This window comes from Podarcis melisellensis (assembly GCF_964234715.1).
Source record: "Podarcis melisellensis genome assembly, chromosome: 15".
Classification (NCBI taxonomy): domain Eukaryota; kingdom Metazoa; phylum Chordata; class Lepidosauria; order Squamata; family Lacertidae; genus Podarcis; species Podarcis melisellensis.
Window position 1 is genome coordinate 30597969 of NC_138532.1, and position 9020 is coordinate 30606988.

General features: G+C 48.6%; 1 long non-coding RNA gene across 1 annotated transcript in view; it reads right to left on the bottom strand.

Moving 5' to 3' along the window:
• LOC309358035 overlaps window positions 1-8142 on the bottom strand; it is a 143182-nt gene extending 135040 nt beyond the window's left edge. The window contains exon 1 of the long non-coding RNA XR_014163293.1: window positions 8093-8142. This is a non-coding gene — a long non-coding RNA (uncharacterized lncRNA). The remainder of the gene's footprint in view (window positions 1-8092) is intronic.
• Window positions 8143-9020: the final 878 nt, after the last annotated feature.

The window sequence follows — 9020 nt, forward strand, 5'->3', positions numbered from 1 at the left end:
ATGAGTTCCAGAGTTTAACTCTGTGCTGCATGTCCCAAATCTCTCCAAACATTCAGCTTCATTGAATGCCCACAAGTTCCAGCATTGCAAGACTGGAAGAAAAGCTTTTCTCCACCCACAATTTTGCAAGCTTCCATCAAGTTGCTTTACCTTTTTTCCACTCGCCTTTTCTCTAAACTCTATCACCTTGATTGGGCCATTTCTGGGACTTTTTTCAACTCTTCAATATCCCTTTTTTTTTTAGATGAGGCTCCAGAGAGATTCAGTCCCATCCTTGCAAGCCTTGGCCGGGCCCCAGTTTCCTTTTCACTTGGTTTTAGCCAAACTAATAACTTTTTGGACACCCTGGGTAAAAAAAAACGGCTGCGAAACTCAGGCGGTCCCTCCTCGCTCCTTCTCTCTTTCTCGCCCCCTCCCTCCCCACTCGTTTCCGACAAATCTTTCCCCGCAGTTACTGGAGCAGAAAGAACGCGCTCAGTGCTGCACGCCGCTTGCTGGAGGCATGTAAAGTCTCGAGTGGTGGATGGCCCAGATAGAGCGGCGGTGCAGCGGAGCGGGCCCGGCAGGTCTCTGTCCGCCGCAGCGCCTGGAACCCCCCGGAGTGGCTGATTTTTGGCGTCCCTGCTCGCCTCTCGGTACAAGAAGCAATTTTATACATGAACGCCTTTGCATAATCCTCGGGTTTGGAGGAGAGAGGGGGCCCTTTTGCACACACACACCCCAGGACAGCTGTGCCTCCACTTATCGGAGAGGCTTAATTGCCACGAGAGCAAAGGTGGGCTGGGGGCGGCCAGCCTAGGAAGCTTCCCAGGCAGAGACAGACCTTTGGTCCATCTTGCTCAGTAATGTTTGCACTGACTGGCAGCAGGTCTCCAGGGTGCTCAGAGGCATTTCCTGACCTATACCGAGGGGCCAGGGATTGAAGAAGCATCTCCACCCCCATCGTTCAGCCCAGACACTGAGGTCCAGCTCCGAGGGCCTTCTGGTGGTTCCCTCACTGCAAGAAGCCAAGTTACAGGGAACCAGGCAGAGGGCCTTCTTGGTGGTGGCACCCGCCCTGTGGAACGCCCTCCCATCAGATGTCAAGGAAATAAACAACTATCTGACTTTTAGAAGACATCTGAAGACAGCCCTGTTTGGGAAATTTTTAATGTTTGATATACTGTTGGGAGCTGCCCAGAGTGGCTGGGGAAACCCAGCCAAATGGGCGGGGTGTAAATAATAAATTATTATTATTATTAAGGCCTTCAAACGTTTACATGAAACTGCAGAGAGAAGGTGTCCAGAGCTTTGGGGTGCAGGATAGGAGGATGAGGCCCAGCTTTGCCTCTCTTTTGCACCTTCTGATCCCAGGGAGGATGCTAAAATCCTGAACTGCTTATTGGATATTGTTTTTGGATGGATGAAGGCAAACAGCCCGAAGTTAAGCTATACAAAGTTGGATAGAATCACATAATCACAGAGTTAGAAGGGACCCCCTGAGGGTTATCTAATCCAACGCCCCACCAAGCAATTGACAAAGTATTCGAGTCCATGCACAACCCTATACATGTCTACTCAGAAGCAAGTCCCTTTATGTACAGTAGGCCTCATCTCATCCCTACGTGTACCTAGAATTGCATCTGTAAACAACACAATCCTAGGGAGGTCTACTCAGAAGTAAGCCCTTTTGCCTCTGACGGGGCACAGCAGGATCGCAGCCTAAGTGTGGTTTCCCGTGTGGGCAGCTATTTTTGGAGCTAATGGAGTCCCTAATTCGGCATTCAAACAGCTAACAGCTTAATGATTTTGAAAAGAGCCTTAGGAAGGCCCCTGGAGCAGAGACTCCATCAAGGAATACCTAATGGGTCCTTTGGAGCCACAGCCTCATATGGCAAGATAATAAGGAGCAGAAGGCAAGGAGGGGAGGGGAGGGAAATGCTGGGGCCGTAAACAGCCAACCTCTTCCTCATGACTTTAAAACTTGATGCAGGCAGGGAAAGAGCAGTTCAAATCACTGCAACACGCAACATATAATGATAGGACTGAGCAGAGACGTTCTGGGTTTATAGGTCTGTTCTCCACCAAACACTGCAAAATCAGGGCCTGGCCCAACCTGAATCGGCCCCCTCTAAAGCCGGCCAGTTCATATCAGCCAGGATATCCTTCATGTCCCTGATTTGGAGTTTCCAGATGAGGTTTCTGGCATAAACTGCATTTTTAAAAGACAAAAGCTGTTTGGGGGCAGGGGAAAGGGTGGCCGTGGTGGTGAAAGTTGAAACAGTCCTTTGGTGAGTTAGGGACTTTCCCTGCATGTGAGAAGACAGGCTTCGGTGAATTGAGCGAACAAGACCAATAGTGGGCCCAGTGGTCAATAAGTTGGTTTCTACACGTGCTGTAAGAGGGAAGTGAGGGGCAGATGGGGCTCATTCACCTGGGAAGGCAGCTCATCTAGGAGAAGGAAAACTCTGGTCCTAAACCTCCACTGCCTTACAGAATATCTTCAGGAGAAGATGAGTCTAAGGAGTAAACTCTACACAAATCTGGAGTGGAGTCCCTGAGGCAGTTGGATCGCACCTTGTATGCCTCCTTCCAGCAACTCCTGCAGCCAAGCTGGTGCCAAATGTCTTGCCAGTGTGGTGTAGTCGTTAAGAGCAGTGGACTCGTAATCTGGTGAACCGGGTTCGATTCCTCGCTCCTCCACATGCAGCTGCTGGGTGACCTTGGGCTAGTCACACTTCTCTGAAGTCTCTCAGCCTCATGCACCTCACAGTGTTTGTTGTGGGGGAGGAAGGGAAAGGAGAATGTTAGCTGCTTTGAGACTCCTATGGGTAGTGATAAAGCGGGATATCATATCCAAACTCCTCCTCCTCCTCCTCCTCCTCCTCCTCCTCCTCCTCCTCCTCTTCTTCTTCTTCTTCTTCTTCTTCTTCTTCTTCTTCTTCTTCTTCTTCTTCTTCTTCTTCTTCTTCTTTCTCTGCTTTCCTTTGGACCACAGCAGCAAGGCCGAGAGGGGGGTCTTGTCATCTAGGCACTTTGACACACTGCCCAGGCTTCTGCCCTGGGAAAGTCACTTTGGTGCTACCAATGCAACGGTTTGACTTCATCCCCGGGGGCACACTCCATTGTCTCTCGAGACAGGCGGATGCCAACAACAGTGATACTACTTTGAACAGTCATGGCTTCCCCAAAGAATCATGGGAGCTGTAGTTTGTTGAGGGGGCTTAGAGTTGCTAGCAGACTCCTCTGTCCCTCCTACAGCTACAATTCTCAGAGTGGTTGAACAATCAATCCCTCTTCCCAGGGAACTTTGGGAGTTGTAGCTCCATGAGGGGAATAGGAGATCATCTAACAACTCTCAGTGGTATGATATGCAGTGTAGATGTAGCCTCAGTTTGCTTTCAGCCTCTGTCGGATCACGTTGCTCCGTCGGAGCTCTCCATGGTCCTGAACGTCCTGAGCGGCCTTGTCCCATGTACAGTGTGGATGTGGCTTAAGCTGGATGCAGCCCCTCATTCCGCACAGCTCACAAGCAAGGAAGGGTCGACATGCTTGGCTCAAAGATGTTAATAAAATATATCTAGTAGGCAGCTTTAGGGATGCATTTATATTTGAATGGGGGTATGCAGATTAAGTCACAACTATTCCTTTGTGTTTTGTTTTTCCCGCTTGTAAAAGTAATGCGGTGCTCTGGGATGGATTCTGTTTTTTATTTTTTATTTTCTCCTTGCTTCATATCCCGAGGCTTCGATGAGCAGAAGTGGCAACCCAGTGACCTAGAATCTGTGTGCGGGGGGGGGGGGGGAGGGAGCAGGAGGAAAAGATTCTGCAAAATAAGGGTGAGGAGAAAAGAACAGGAACACTGGCGTGTCTGCCAGCCTCGCTGTGTGGAGGTGCTGAGTTGCCGGCCCAGGGACCCGATCCACTACATACTTTCTTACATGCAGGAACTCAAAGACAGTGTGGTGTAGTGGTTAGAGAGTTGGTCTAGGACCTGGCAGAGACCAGGATTTAAATCCCTGCTCAGCCATGAAGCTCACTGGGTGTCCTTGGGGGCCAGTCCTGGCCTCTCAGCCTTGCCTACCTCTCATGGTTGTTGTGGGGAACAAATGAGGAAGGGGAAGAACCATGTGTGCTACCTTGAGCTCTGCAGAGAAACAGCTGGAATAGAAATGCAATGAATAAATCAATAAATGACTAGGCAGAGGAACAGCAGCAACCCTGCAGCTGAAGCAGGTTTGGATCTGGTGTAACTTTACGCCAGCTTAAGTCACATTGGACTGCCTGGGATTGCATCCTAACTGAGCTCCAGTAATCACAATGGGCCTCCTCTGAGTAGGGCTTGGTTGATGACAACCCTGTCACCTAAACAGCAGCTGATTTGGATCTGAATTCTCGGAATGTAGCCTTGCATCAATGAATCCTTAAGGCGAATCAGTCAAAAAAACCTTGGCATCAATTCAAAAGGGGCTCCCAGTTAGCTGAGTGGCAGGTCTCTCCCCTCCCTAAACATTAATTATTTTAAAACCATAATTAGAAAAATGAGGGTTGGCAGGAGCCACTTCCTTCTCCAGATCTTGCAAGGGAGAGTTTGCTCCATTATGCCCATGCTGATGTTCTAAAAAGCAAAGGGATGAATGCATTTTCCTTCAGAACGATTGTTTTCTTTATTTGCAGATTCATGCAGATTTAATTGATTAATGAAGGCATTCAAATACATACAATGAATTGACTGAGACTGGGTGACCGTTTTGAATCCTGATCTACAAAAAGTTCTAGAACTGTAGAGTTGGAAGGTACCCCGGGGTCATCTAGTCCAACCCCCGAAACTCAGGAACCGCAGCTCTATAATCCCTGATGAATGGCCACCCAACCTCTGCCTAAAACCCTACAGTGACAGAGACTCCATCACTTTCTGAAGTAGACTGTTCCATGCACCAAGACAGGATTTTTTTTAAAAAAATCCCAGTTGATACTTGAATTGAATTGATTTTTATATAGGCATTGTTGTTTGAAATGGCACATACACGTGATCATTTTTATATATGCAAAGCTTTAAACCTCTTTTATATATGCAATAGCTCTCTCTCTATGCCATCATTGTCTTGCAAAATGTTTTGGGGACCCTCTGGGGGAAACGATCCATAACTGAAATAAAGAATCACAATGATGCATCTCCAACGATGCTGCTCTGCGCATCCCATTGAACTTCCGCGGGGCTTGGTTCCAGGAAACCATCTCTGGATTGCATTGTGCAAAAATTCAGTTTCCTCTCTCTCTCAGCTGCACAGGAGACAATTCTGATACCCCAGCCACCCCCAGACCCAAGCCCCCTGCTTTTATTCCCCTTTCCCACATTTGATTTCCTGCCAGGGCTTCCCAGCAATGAATTATTTAATCTCCTTAATGTGCGCTGGGAACTTTGGCGCTGCGGCTCGTGCCCTCTCTCAGTGGCTCAGGTTCCACCTTGGCACAGCCGGCCCTTGTCGGTAACCGATCTCCGCCGAGGAGAATCCTCCAAAGGCCTCTCGGAGCCTGGTGAGCTCAGCGCCGTCTGCCTGTGACCTTCCTCAGGACTAGTGTCTTGTGTCCCTCCTGGGGACGCAAGCCAGTTTCACGATACAGTAGGAAGAGAAAAGGAGATCCCAACCGAGTCCCTTCAGAGGAGCTGTTGCCAGATAATAATGAGGGGAAGAGGGAAAAAAAACCCCCTTTTCGAGGCACTTTATGGAAATTATCTTGTCACCTTTATGGCAACTGTGTAAGGCAGATCAGCTCTTCTGACAGTAAGGAAGGGGCTACCTTGGAAGGAGGTGAGTTCTCTAGCAATGGAAGATTTGGATGGCCACCCACCAGGGATTCTTTAGCTAAGTTTCCTGTGGGAATGTTAAGGATTGTAGGAAAGGATATATTGAATAAGTATTGTTGTTGTTTACTCGTGTCCGACTCTTTGTGACCCCATGGACCAGAGCACACCAGGCACTCCTGTCTTCCATTGCCTCCCGCAGTTTGGGCAAACTCATGCTGGTAGCTTCAAGAACACTATCCAAAGATCTTGTCCTCTGTCGTCCCCTTCTCCTTGTGCCCTCAATCTTTCCCAACATCAGGGTCTTTTCCAGGGAGTCTTCTCTTCTCATGAGGTGGCCAAAGTATTGGAGCCTCAGCTTCAGGTTCTGTCCTTCCAGTGAGCACTCAGGGCTGATTTCCTTAAGAATCTTGATGGTTTGATCTTCTTGCAGTCCATGGGACTCTCAAGAGTCTCCTCCAACACTATATTTCAAAAGCATCAATTCTTCGGCAATCAGCCTTATGTTCCAGCTCTCACTTCCATACATCACTACTGGGAAAACCATAGCTTTAACTATACGGACCTTTGTCGGCAAGGTGATGTCTCTGCTTTTTAAGATGCTGTCTAGGTACTTTTTAAGATGCTGTCTAGGTGAATAAGTATTATCCTTCCTTTACTCACGCTAGTGAGTGATGAAGCAGAGCAGATTCCCCTCAATATAGCAGGAAGCTAGTTTGCAGATTCGTTTGAATCTCTTTGGTTAAGTAACCCAATCTGGCTTGCCCAAATGGATAATTCCTGGTGTCCCCTTTGATCCCTCTTAAAAGAATAAAGGCACCATAGTCTTTCCTTAAAAGTAACCAGAAGTTTACTCACATTTCAGTTCACGATTTGATCCCTGAAAGGCAGACTTTAACTAGTAGTTACATAACAAACTGTGAGTTCATCTCATATGGAGATTGAGCTCAAGTGCTGCTGGCTGAGAGCCAGCAGACAGCAAAATTACATTAAGAGAACAAAATGGCTGCAGGAGAGCAGCAAGCGAGGAATCAGCAAGAGAGAGCCAAGAGAGAGAAAATGGCTGCGTGTCTCAGCTCTTTTATGGAGTCAGCCAGGGCCACGTCCATCTCCCAGATCACATGCAGGGAGAGGATGCTCCAGACCAGTAGAAGAGGGAGTTACACTGACTGGAGTAACATCCCCTTGCCTGTGCCCACTCTAGGGAAATAAGGAATGTTGCATTTGACTGTTCCAATGGATTACATCCCACATTTCTGGCACTTTAGGGGGTTGGACTAGATGACACCTTGGGGTCCCTCCCAGCTCTACAATTCTGATTTCTTCCCTCATAGCACAGATAGGAAAACTGAGTCTGAGAGTGTGGGTTGATCCAGGGCACTGAGAGCATTCATGACAGAACCCAAAGATGTCTTGATTTGTGGCTCAGTCTCTTCACCGCTGTTGGGCCAGGGGTGAGAACGTTGGTGAGTTCTGGGTTCCTTTAAAAATGGATGAGTTTTTCAGCAAAGTGTTTCTGGTGCCCTTTCCCTGAAGAGTGGGGAAGTCAGGGCTGTCCCTGATGATGGGGTTTTTGTTTGAAGGAAGAAGCCTCAATATCTTGTACTTACGGCACCCCATAAACAGTAGGGTAATGGCAAATTCAGAAGGCCAGGGCCTCTCCATGGTAGCCACAGCAACATCACCTTCTAAGATGATACAGTGGTACCTTGGTTGTCAAACGCTTCGGAAACCGAACGTTTCGGTTGTCGAACGCTGAAAACCTGGAAGTGAATGCTTCCGTTTTCAAACGTACCTCAGAAGTCAAATGGCTTCCAAGGTGAATTTCTCCATTTTCTCAATGAAATTTGCTGACTGCCCATTCTCTTCGGTTGTCAAATGTTTCAGAAGTCGAACGGTCTTCCGGAATGGATTACGTTTGACAGCCGAGGTACCACTGTACAACCTTCTAAGATTGTATGATGCTTAATACAATGTGATACTGTTTTCTGTTGCAGAGATTAATATTGTGCAGTGACATGTCTCCCGGGGGAGGGTGGTCTCAGAGAGGAGATTTGCCTGTGTCCATGGATGTATGTTGATTCTCCATCTGAGCTGAGGAGAAGGGCCAGCTCAAGACATTTGGCCGCATGAGGCGAAGCACAAGACAGCCTCCTCCTCATTCAATGTATGGAAGTGGACTGGGCTGAAGGGTTAATATCTTATCAATACTGATGATGGGAGAGAGTCCCCTGCTGCACCTAACAGGGGTAAGCTAGTTATGAGGTGGCAGTAAATGCCCAGTAGCATGCATGGAACCTGCAGAACTGTGGAACTCCCTCCCACAGGAGCCAGAGATGGCCACCAACTTGGATGGCTTGAAAAGGGGATTTGACAAAATCACAGAGGAGTGGGCTATCAGTGGCTACTAGCCATTATGGCTTATGTTCTGCCTCCAATATCAGAGGCTGCAATGCCTCTGGATACAACTTTCTGGGAACCGTAGGAGGGGAGACGGCTCTTGTGCTCGGATCCTGCTTCTGGTTGGCCACTGTGGGTACAGGATGCTGGCCTCTATGGGCCACTGGCCTGATCCATCAGGCTCTTCTGATGTTCTTGCAACCCTGTTGTCCAACAGAAGGGCCCCCCAATATCTGCCACCCGAGACAGTTGCCTCACTCTGCCCAACGGTAGAGTTGGCCATGTACTGGAAGTGGTCCCTGTTCACTTCTGATTTGGGCTGGTCGCCTCTGGGAAGGCCCTGAAGGTAACAAGCCAAGCCCAGTTCCACAAGAGAGGCCTCTCCCCGTTCCACAGGACGCAGTGGAGCACCGTCTGCATGCCTCAGCCGTCTCTTCGCCGTGTGAGCAATTCCCGGCCTGAATAAATGATAAACTTTGGAACAATTATAGAGCACTCACCGAGGAAGATTTAGCCGAGGAACGAGAGGCAAGAGCTTCTCGGCTTCTCCCTTTAATGCATTCAATAAAAGTTTATTAAGATATTAACGGCTTATTAAAGAGGAAAGCACCGGTGAGCATAATGGAAGGTGCCTGAGGCTGGGAGGTGGCCGGACTGAGAGGCAGTTCCCGTTAACAGCATGGCGGGAGCGCTTGAAAGCAAACTTGGCAGAGAGGAATGAAGGAGGCGGTTTGGGGAGCGTGGTCCTCTGTTTGCCTGAGGGTGCAGAGTAGGGTCTGAATTCGTGCCCAAGACAGTGAAGTGGCAATTCTGGGAAGAGGTGGGCCTTTTATTT